Here is a 9,960-nt window from a genome sequence, read left to right on the forward strand (position 1 = left end):
AACTTGAAAAGGGGAGGACGAGGAACGGCGGGAATGGCTTTGGATGAGCTAAATTGCAAGCGAAGAGATTTTCAACCATTTTTTCGATTTTTTTCGCGCTTGCTCTCTGATTCGGGAATGCTAGTGGCCTCTTCGCGTTGATAATTCTGTTTGTTCAGTTGTGCGATCAATAAGTTTATTTCACGGGCGATATCGCGCGTTTTTCAATCTTTCCACTTGCCCCTATAGCATTTAGAGGATTTGACGAGAAGAAGCTTAGGGAATCTCTCTCCCTATTTTTGCTAAATTTTGTAGGGTTAACCGGGAAACAAAAAAAAGAGATAAAAAGAAAAAGTTGATAAAATGGAAGAATCTACAATGTTACGATTAATATAGCAACAACAACAAAAAGAGAAGAGAAAAATAGAAAAATAATTGAAGAAGAGAAGAATGTCAAAATGTCAGGAAAGAAGTGAAAGATCGCGCGCCACAATGTCTGAATGAATACGAAATATCCCTAAGAGGGACAGTATCTGTAATATCAGCTTTGGCTTGATGAATAGATGAATAAAGTTATATCATTGGTGTAGTATACGTTAAAGAGATACGATAAGTGATTATGAAAAGGTGTAACTTACTGGTGTGTGAAAAAGCATAGTACAATAGCGTCCGCAATTTTGTTTTAGTTTTGTTTTAGAAGGAAAAAAATCACATATTTAAATGTATATATATATATATATATATATATATATAATAACAATAATAATAACACATAATAATAATACATAATAATATACACATAACCTTATTCAAGAAACTGCTGACGGTATTGTACCATACTATTTGAACGGTATAGTCCTCTAGCTCGTTTCGTTTAATTTCTGTTCTTAATTTTGGCCCATAAATCAAACGCCGAGAATAAACTGACGTAGAAACATGCTCCTTTATGAAGGAATAGATAAAATTGTACATATACACTTAGCTGTACCTATAAAGACGTTTTATATTTCATCTAAAAAAGAAGACATAATCTTGCATAAGGTAATGTACGTGTCAGAAGCCATATTACATTTCATTTCATAATAAATGGATTTTGAATTGCGGTAGAGTAGAATGTATAGTGGTTGAAGAAAACGTTTGTTAAATGAAAGACACCCTTTTCATTCATTTATTTGTTCATTAAATAATTAATTAATTCATTAATCTATTTATTTATTTATGTATTTATTTATTTATGCATTTATTTATTTATTTGTGTAATTATTTGGCATGTTTAAAATAACGTAATTAACACGTTAAACAGTCGGTCTGTAATATTATATAAGAAAAGACAAACAAATAGTACATTAATAAATTTGCTCATTTTCTTCATTTTGAATTTATCTCATACATTTGTAATTTCCACAAAAAAGCTACTTCATTACTAATATGTATCGCTTATACAACATTTGGTACAATGAAAAAGTGAATCACATAATATAATTGTGAATATTTGAATAACTAAAATCTAAAAAGGAAAAATAATAAGTTGACCGAAAACTGAATGAAGAAGTACTTGACTGAGTGAATACATGAATAAATTAAAGTTATAAATCCATGCATGAGATGAAGTCATGAATAAATATTGATGATTATAACATTTTAAAATATCAGCCATTTTGGAAAGTTAAACAATCAACAAAGAACAATGTTAAGTCTATTAATCTGGTAAAATTATGAATAATATAGTTACACGGCTGAGAATGGTCCAACTCGCAATGATAATAATAAAAATATTTCATTCCGGCTATAAGTATGCCAACAGAGTTCGGCTTGCACAGTGATTGGCCATGCGGTAATTCTTAAACTTGATGAAAATCGCTCATTTTGATCCCTCTGCTTGCAGTAATACCTTTTGTCTTCAAAAATTGACAAAGGGAATTCTTTATCGAAAGACTATAGAAATACTTTTCTTGTAGTATTTTCTAGTAATAATGTTATGATTTATTCGAAGTTTATTTATGTTTTATTTGTTCTCATATTATCATATAAGTAGTCATATTTTTGTTCTTAACCAGAGAATCGATGGGTATATATTTTAATACTGAAAAGAATAGGAAAGTTTGATTTGAAAAAAAGTGTTATATGCATGTATCTAATAATTTACCAGAAGACAAAGTATGACAAGTGAATAATGAAAAACATCAAAACACATCAAAAATAGACATTCTTAATAAAACATTTTTTCATAATCTCTGACTGATTTTTGCTTTGTAACAAAAATTGATCATTTGGGAAAAAATTCAGCAATTTTCAATAACTTATAGAAAGAATTAAAAGAAACGGTACAAAAATACCTCCCCCCAAAAAATAAAAATATTGCCAACAGCTAAGAAATTAATGTGCAAGAAAATTAAATTTCACAATGTTTTTACATGGATCTGTTTAGTGTTGTTCTGTTCCTAACAATGTTCTTCGTCTTTTCGCCTTTTTTTTTTATTATTTATTATTTTGTATCTTGACCTAAAATTTCATATTTTTATACACAAAAACCTGATTTTTTCACCTGCGATGCATATGTAATAGGATAACGATTAAAATCTCGTCTAGCTGTAAACTGCCCCCTGGCTAACAAGTGCCGAATCGACGATATGTTATTTTAAAGTTGATCTTCAAAATAGGGGAACAATTTTCGTCAAAGGTGAAACAATACAGAAACCCAAATGCCAAAATGATTGGCAAGGAGAATAGGACAGTGCCTCTAGCGTTGATAGACATCGGCGAGTAAAAAAAGATTTGGTTCACAAAGTTGAGGAAAAAAACGTAAAGAAAAGAAATAATGCTTGGCAGAGAAATCCTAAGAACGACCAAGGGAAAACTTTAACTTTTGTTTTAAAGTTCAGAAAATAATATTTCCATTTTTTCCTTTGTTTTCTCCTCTTTGTTGTTTTTCGTTTAGTCTTACATTTTCTTTTAACTGTTTAAAGGAGCTTGATGTTAAAGAAATGACAACTTTACCAGGATATGGGAAGGGATGTTGAATTGTTTTCCCCAAAATATCGAAAGGTCCCAATATCAATAATATCGATAGGTTAGTGTTGTTGGAAGACATGGGTTTGATTCAATGTAAACGTCATTAAATGACCATCATAATCTACATACATTCTATCAACCATGAACTGCATGTCAAAAACATTTCAAAAGAAGAAATATTCCCCCAAAAGAGCACCTTACGCATGTTATTCCTTTTTTTTTTTTTTGGTGATATAATAATCTTGTGAATGGTTGCATTTTGGCAAGCTGCGGGGAAAGGAGAAAAAAATAAGAAATAAGGAGAGAAATGACTATCCTGAAGGTTATAAACTCAATACTAGAATGATTGCCCGTATTGTTTTGTTTTTAAAATCGACGCAACGTAAAAATATGCAAGAACCAAAAATTGGGTAGTATTTTTAATTTCGTGTCTAATGTTATGATTTTCTATCGCTAAATAAAATACTCTGAAAGAAAAGTCATCATTTCCTAAATAATATTTTGGATCACATTACTCCCTACCAATGTTGCTGATAAATAAAGGGATCGATATTCACAGATGATCGCATCGTCAGGACTCGCTGTCACGCAGTCGCATTCTAGCTTCTTTTTAGTAAAAAGAAAACCAATGAATCGATTTAAAAATTATAACGTCACTTTTCACGAAATATGCTAATGGAACGCTTTACACAGCTTTTGGTCATTGCTATATTTTTTTTCAATTTAAAACTTGACGAATATTGCTTGAAAATTATTATTATTGATAATAATAATATAGATAATAACAACAATAATAACAACAACAATAATAACAGCAACAACAATAATAATAATAATAACTATAACAACATAAACCGGTACTTTGATTTTTCTTTCAAATTAATAAATAATCATGTGACGTCAGCATGTAATCGCCATAACATCCTTTACGTTTAAGATCATTATGCCTTCTACCATTCACAAGGCCAATCCCCGGAGATTGTATTCAATAAATTGGTATATACAACTTTAAAGATCTCGTTTAATGTTGTCCAAAGTTTTCAGTATTATTCGCATTATTGATTTAAATTGCCTTCAAGCTACACAGCATTTCATGTGTTTTCAGCTTTGGGTTAATTTACAATAAATTCGTCATTTTTCTCCTTCTCCCAATTTCTCCCTGTCTCTTCGCTATTGGGTTTGAACAGCAATATTGTATATGTTAGCATAATAAGTGATATAAGTTGTTTGGTAGGAACGCATATATACGTGATGGATGTTGGCTATATACCATTATAAGTCCATTATTTCATTTAACATGACAAGTCTAAACAGACAAACTTTTAAATCTAAGAATTCAGTCAAAAACGAATTTATATACAACTGATGAGTTTATTACCTTGTGCCTTCAGGGAAAGCACTCTGATTATTTAAGAAGAATAAAATATTACATCAGTAAAAAATTTAACAAGTGTGGGACAGATTTATCCTTATACAAGATACCATCCTAAACCTATTAACCAATTCTTTAAACTAACCATTTTGTGTTTAATATCCATCGGTTTGATATGTTGTGATGTAAGTGTAGGATTATATGAGGTATAGGACGGAAATAAAGTGTCGTTATATATGTCAGTAGGGAAAATGAAAAGTAAATACATAAATAAATAAATAAATAAATAAATAAATAAATAAATAAATAAATAAATAAATACATACATACATACATAAATAAATAAATAAATAAATAAATAAATAAATAAATAAATAAATAAATAAATAAATAAATAAATAAATAAATAAATAAATAAATAAATAAATAAATAAATAAATAAATAAATAAATAAATAAATAAATAAATAAATGAATGAATGAATGAATAAATGAATAAATGAATAAATAAATAAATAAATAAATAAATAAATAAATAAATAAATAAATAAATACATAAATACATAAATACATAAATACATAAATACATAAATACATAAATACATAAATACATAAATACATAAATACATAAATACATAAATACATAAATACATAAATACATAAATACATAAATAAATAAACAACATAACACACAAACAAACAAACAACAAAAAACACAAAGCAAAACACAAATATTGAAAAAAATTAAGATTATGATTAAGTCATCTTTACAAGATATATATAGAAATGTCAAATAATCTATAAATTATTCAAATCAATTTATAAGAAAATAGAAGCAACGTTAACACATTTTTTGTTTTGTCAGAAGGAGATTGTTGACAAGAATGCAGTAACGTGAAATAACGTCTCTATATCCAGGCGCGTAGCCAGGAATTCGCCAAGGGAGGGGCGAAAATGTCGGCAAACTTTCAGAGCCGTAGATACGGCATTGCCAACTATCTAAGCGTAGCGCCACCATGGCCTGGCGCGAAGCGTACAAGAAAATTTTGGCTGAAAATGCCTCCCAGATCGCTGGAAATGGCACTTCCCAGGCCTTGTAAGTTGTATCTTAGCATTTTCTCTTTTGAAATTACTAGCGATATCATAAAAAAAATTTAAATTTAAAAAAAAATATGCTCAAGGGGGGGGGCGGCTGCCCCCTTCCCCCCCCCCTTGGCTACGCGCCTGTCTATATCTTGAATTGTAATAACACAACACACTAAAGAAAAGCTCTGTTGTTAATGAGCTACTCCAAACAATTAATGATCTTCGCATTTGAGCACAGTTAATTGGTAAACTGTTTTGCCTAACAGTAAGCTCATTGTACCAGAGGGTGAGAAAGACAACTGTTCTCAGATGTTCATCAGAAACTGAAACAATAAAAGTAAAATTAGTCATATTCATATTTATGAGTTTCATTTCACAACATTGTTTTAACTTGTGTCTATTAAAAGACAAGCAAAATCAAACAGGTTCTTAAACTCTAAGCGCCAGTTGTTTTTATTCTTTATTGGAATATTCTTACCTGACTGGTTTTGCAACATCATTTCAGGAAATTCCAACTATAATGATTTTAATTATACCATAATCCTGCATTTTACAACTGAGCACAGGATCAGAAGAGTTTTTTCTTATCCATATTTGTTTTGTTTTAAAGTTTCAAATCCAGTCGTTTAACATTATACCTAACCACCAAAATAAAACAGAAATAGAGATATAAGACAATTCCCTGCTTTACATTCACCGTAGAATTTCATTAGCCATCTATATCGATTGGAGTCTGTAGTGTTTTAGCTAGGAGCGGGAAAACGATAGTTTTTGAGATTAAGGATTAAGTTTGATTCCTCCCAGAATCTTGATGAGGATGTTAGCACCTGGCTCTTAGAGACAGATCGAATCGAGTCTCTCAGTGTTTGACCAGGGGCAGATTTCTAGTTGGTCCTGCCATTAAAATAGCCTGGCCTTCCGGTCTAAAATATAATGATTTGACACGGGAGCATATTCGCCTGCACGCCGGCAAGATTCTTTGAAAGCTCCGGGCCATAAAATGGATACTGTGTTCGTATCTCTCTACCAATATCTCAACAAAACCTTTTGCCATTCCTCGGGAGGAGATGAATATAGTCTAATTGTTTTTGCTTCTTTGGAGCAACTCCCTACCTTATACCCCTCTCATTCTCTTTCTCTCTTTCTTCTTCTTCTTGTTCTTCCTCTTCTTCTTCTTCCCTTTTATCTCCAAAAATTGAGCAAAAGTAAGGGCCTCGCGGCAAAATCTCAAATCGTTCCTAAATGAGAGACTCAACTCTTGCAGCTGTCATACAGAGGGGGAGAACGTTATTGAAAAAAGGAGAAGATTTAATAGTTTTTTTTTTCTGTCTTTCCTTCTACTTCTTCTTTCCTTGTATATGGAATTTATCCCTCATATACATAGGACTAAGCCATTCCTCGGGTCAAAAATGGCGAAAGGGTTATCGGCTAACGGGGTATATTGATTTGTGTAAGCAGGAGGCTTTCGGATGGGAAAAATTAGATTAAAGTCGAGCTTTTTCAAAACATGAAAATGTATTCACTGACACTCTTTGGGATTACTGTTCGTATTGTACACGCTGTTGAATGTGCCTCGGGTAAGAGGAGAAAAAAATCATGTTGAATATGATTTAAGTAACAACTTGATACAGAGAATAACAAAGAGATAATTCAGTCATGTAGTAATATTTAGGTTATCTCGCCTCTGTTAAATAAGTGTTACAGTTTTAATTAAAGTGTCAAGTGTATTGACGAGTGTATATACAGATATATATATATATATATATTGTTATAGTTATAGTAATATAGTTATAGTTTTATATATATATATATATATATATATATATATTGTTATAGTTATATATATAGTTCTAGTTATATTTATATATATATATAGTTATATATATATATATATATATATATATTTACATTTATATAGTTATATAGAGTTATATATAGCCATACATATATATAGTTATATATGTTATATACACTGAATTGTATGCATATCATTTTGAAATCAGAAACAAAAATGGTTTCCTGTTTGTGTTACTCGTAAGAAGTTTTTGTAGATATAATTTTGGCTGTGCATGTGTTAAATGAGGTCAACCACTTTAATTTGATAACCCCCTGATGTTTAAAATATGCAAATAGGTATACGGTAACTACCAATTTAATTAGAACTAACATTTTTCCTCCCTGGCTGTTCAGTTGTTTTATTTGGTCTACGCTTGATATAGGCCTACACATCTTTTAAGTATCACCTACTATACAAAAATAAACAGACTCCTCCTTTATGCAAATAGGCCATATCTACAGCTATACAAATATTTAATGACAGTGGTGCCCGACATTTACATCTAGGGGTCTTCAGCCACCCCAGCCACCCCCCACCCCCTCCGATAAAAAAAATAGTGGAGGGCCCCCTACCCCTCTGACAGAGTATTACGTCAATTTCCTGAGCACATGTATATACCGTACAAATGCCCCTATTATACCATTCTGTGCACCTCAACAGTTGTATAAATCTTCAACATTTCGTTTCACTTCTTTTGAATCTAAGCACCGTCCACTCTACTGAAGTGTTCCAAATGGTACAAAAGGGAACTATAAAAAGGGTCCAAAGGGGTACTGAATTGGTACCTTACTAAGAGGGTTCCGAAAGAGTACCAAAAGTGTGCTGTAGGGCCGTTTGCTTAAAGGGCACTAAGTTTGTGCTAAAAAGCCTTCCAAAAGAGTACCAAAGTGTGTTCTAAAAGGATTCTTGCTAAATTGGGTTTCACAAAAGTATATACGGAACCAAATTGAACTATATTCCAAAGGGGTAATAGGGGGCATGGGGGACTGAGAGGGTGTTAAGAGGCTACTATACCGTTTCGTTACTAAAATGTTTTTGAAGAGGGTACTGAAAGGGTGCTTTGTGAAGGAATACTGTCTGCAGATTGACGCCTTTCAAATCAAGCTATCTCTGCTTAAAGCATTTAAGAACCCTTCTCAAGAAGAATTTTTTTTCTTGAGACAAAACAAAAATAGCCCCACATTCACCCTCATCAACCACTGGCTAAAGAGTTACAACGAATCTCAGGTCCTCGTTTTTTTTTCGTTTTTTTTCTTTCTTATTTAACATTTATTTGTTTCCATTATTTTCATGTTTACAAGCCTATTTACTATTTGAGCACCTTTAACTCGTTTTCTTTTTGCTTACTTTTATATTTGAAACCGTTTTTCTTTTCTTGTAGAATATAAACAATAAAAATACATCATCATTACTCCGACTGAGAAATACGCCCTATTCGCAAAAGAAGAAGAAAACAATATTAAACAGTTACGTTAAAAAAATCGCATTGCGCAAAACTTTGAATCAATAAGAGAACATTATTCCCGACCAAGAAATTCCAAAGATTCAAAACGGATTGATTGATGTCTTAAAGTTCTTCTTGAAAAGACGAAATGACAAATATATATATATAAGACCAGAATATTGAGAAGAAAGAAAAGAAAAGGAAAAGCTGAACTATAAAAGAGAGAATTGGATACCTCTGTAAACCGAACATGACAGTTCATTTTAATTTCGATTCATTCCCACACATCTATTTCTTTATAACTTGCCTCTCCAAGAGAGCGGTTTCAAGTGTTAGCACCTGCCGCCTGCATTCCCGGTACTAATTTCTCTCCATCGCCTCTGATTCCTAAAAGTTAACAATTTAATCACTTTTCCTTGCGCAGTTACTTTTGCAACTGACTGGTAAGCCTTGATTCATCTACATAACAAATCGTCTCAATTTTCTGCCAAAAGTCTTCGGAAATGTAAATAAGCTACTCTCGGAGAATAAATAAGGCGATGGATGTGCTTGAGAATTCTAGTACAGCCTCTAATCTTATTGATAAATTACATTGGCCTTTAGCGAGATACGGCTCCATAGCAATCCGAAACTAGCAAACAATTGCATCCCGCCGCGGATGGATGACGTGAAAAGATTTCTACGGTACTTGATGGGAACCATAAACGAATGTAATCTAAACAATTAAAGGACATTAAATTGTAAAGCCTCTGACGTGTAAGCTCTCTCTCTCTCTCTCTTCGCGAATTGTTGTAACAATTAAAAATGATTCAGTTATATCAACATCAACAACAGCAAGAACAAGAAAGCGTCAAAAGGGATAAATGCAAGATATGGAACGGGGTAGGTGAGGTGCCATATGGGTTGGGATGGCAATATAATTATGAGAAATGGGGCACATATTTCGATCTGAAAGTAACCCTTTTGAAAATAGTGTAATATGCAGAAGAGAGACGGTTGTGATGATGATAATGATTATGACGATGACGATGTCGATGGCGATGGCGACGGCGATGACGATGGCGATGGCGATGGCGATGGCGATGACGATGGCGATGACGATGTCGATGACGATGGCGATGGCGATGGCGATGGCGATGGCGATGGCGATGGCAATGGCGATGATCATGATACACATACCATTAGTCAGCTAGCTTCTCAGATTCAATACAAAAGTCAATGAGAACACATA

This window comes from Apostichopus japonicus, chromosome 10 (genome assembly GCF_037975245.1).
Source record: "Apostichopus japonicus isolate 1M-3 chromosome 10, ASM3797524v1, whole genome shotgun sequence".
Classification (NCBI taxonomy): Eukaryota; Metazoa; Echinodermata; class Holothuroidea; order Aspidochirotida; family Stichopodidae; genus Apostichopus; species Apostichopus japonicus.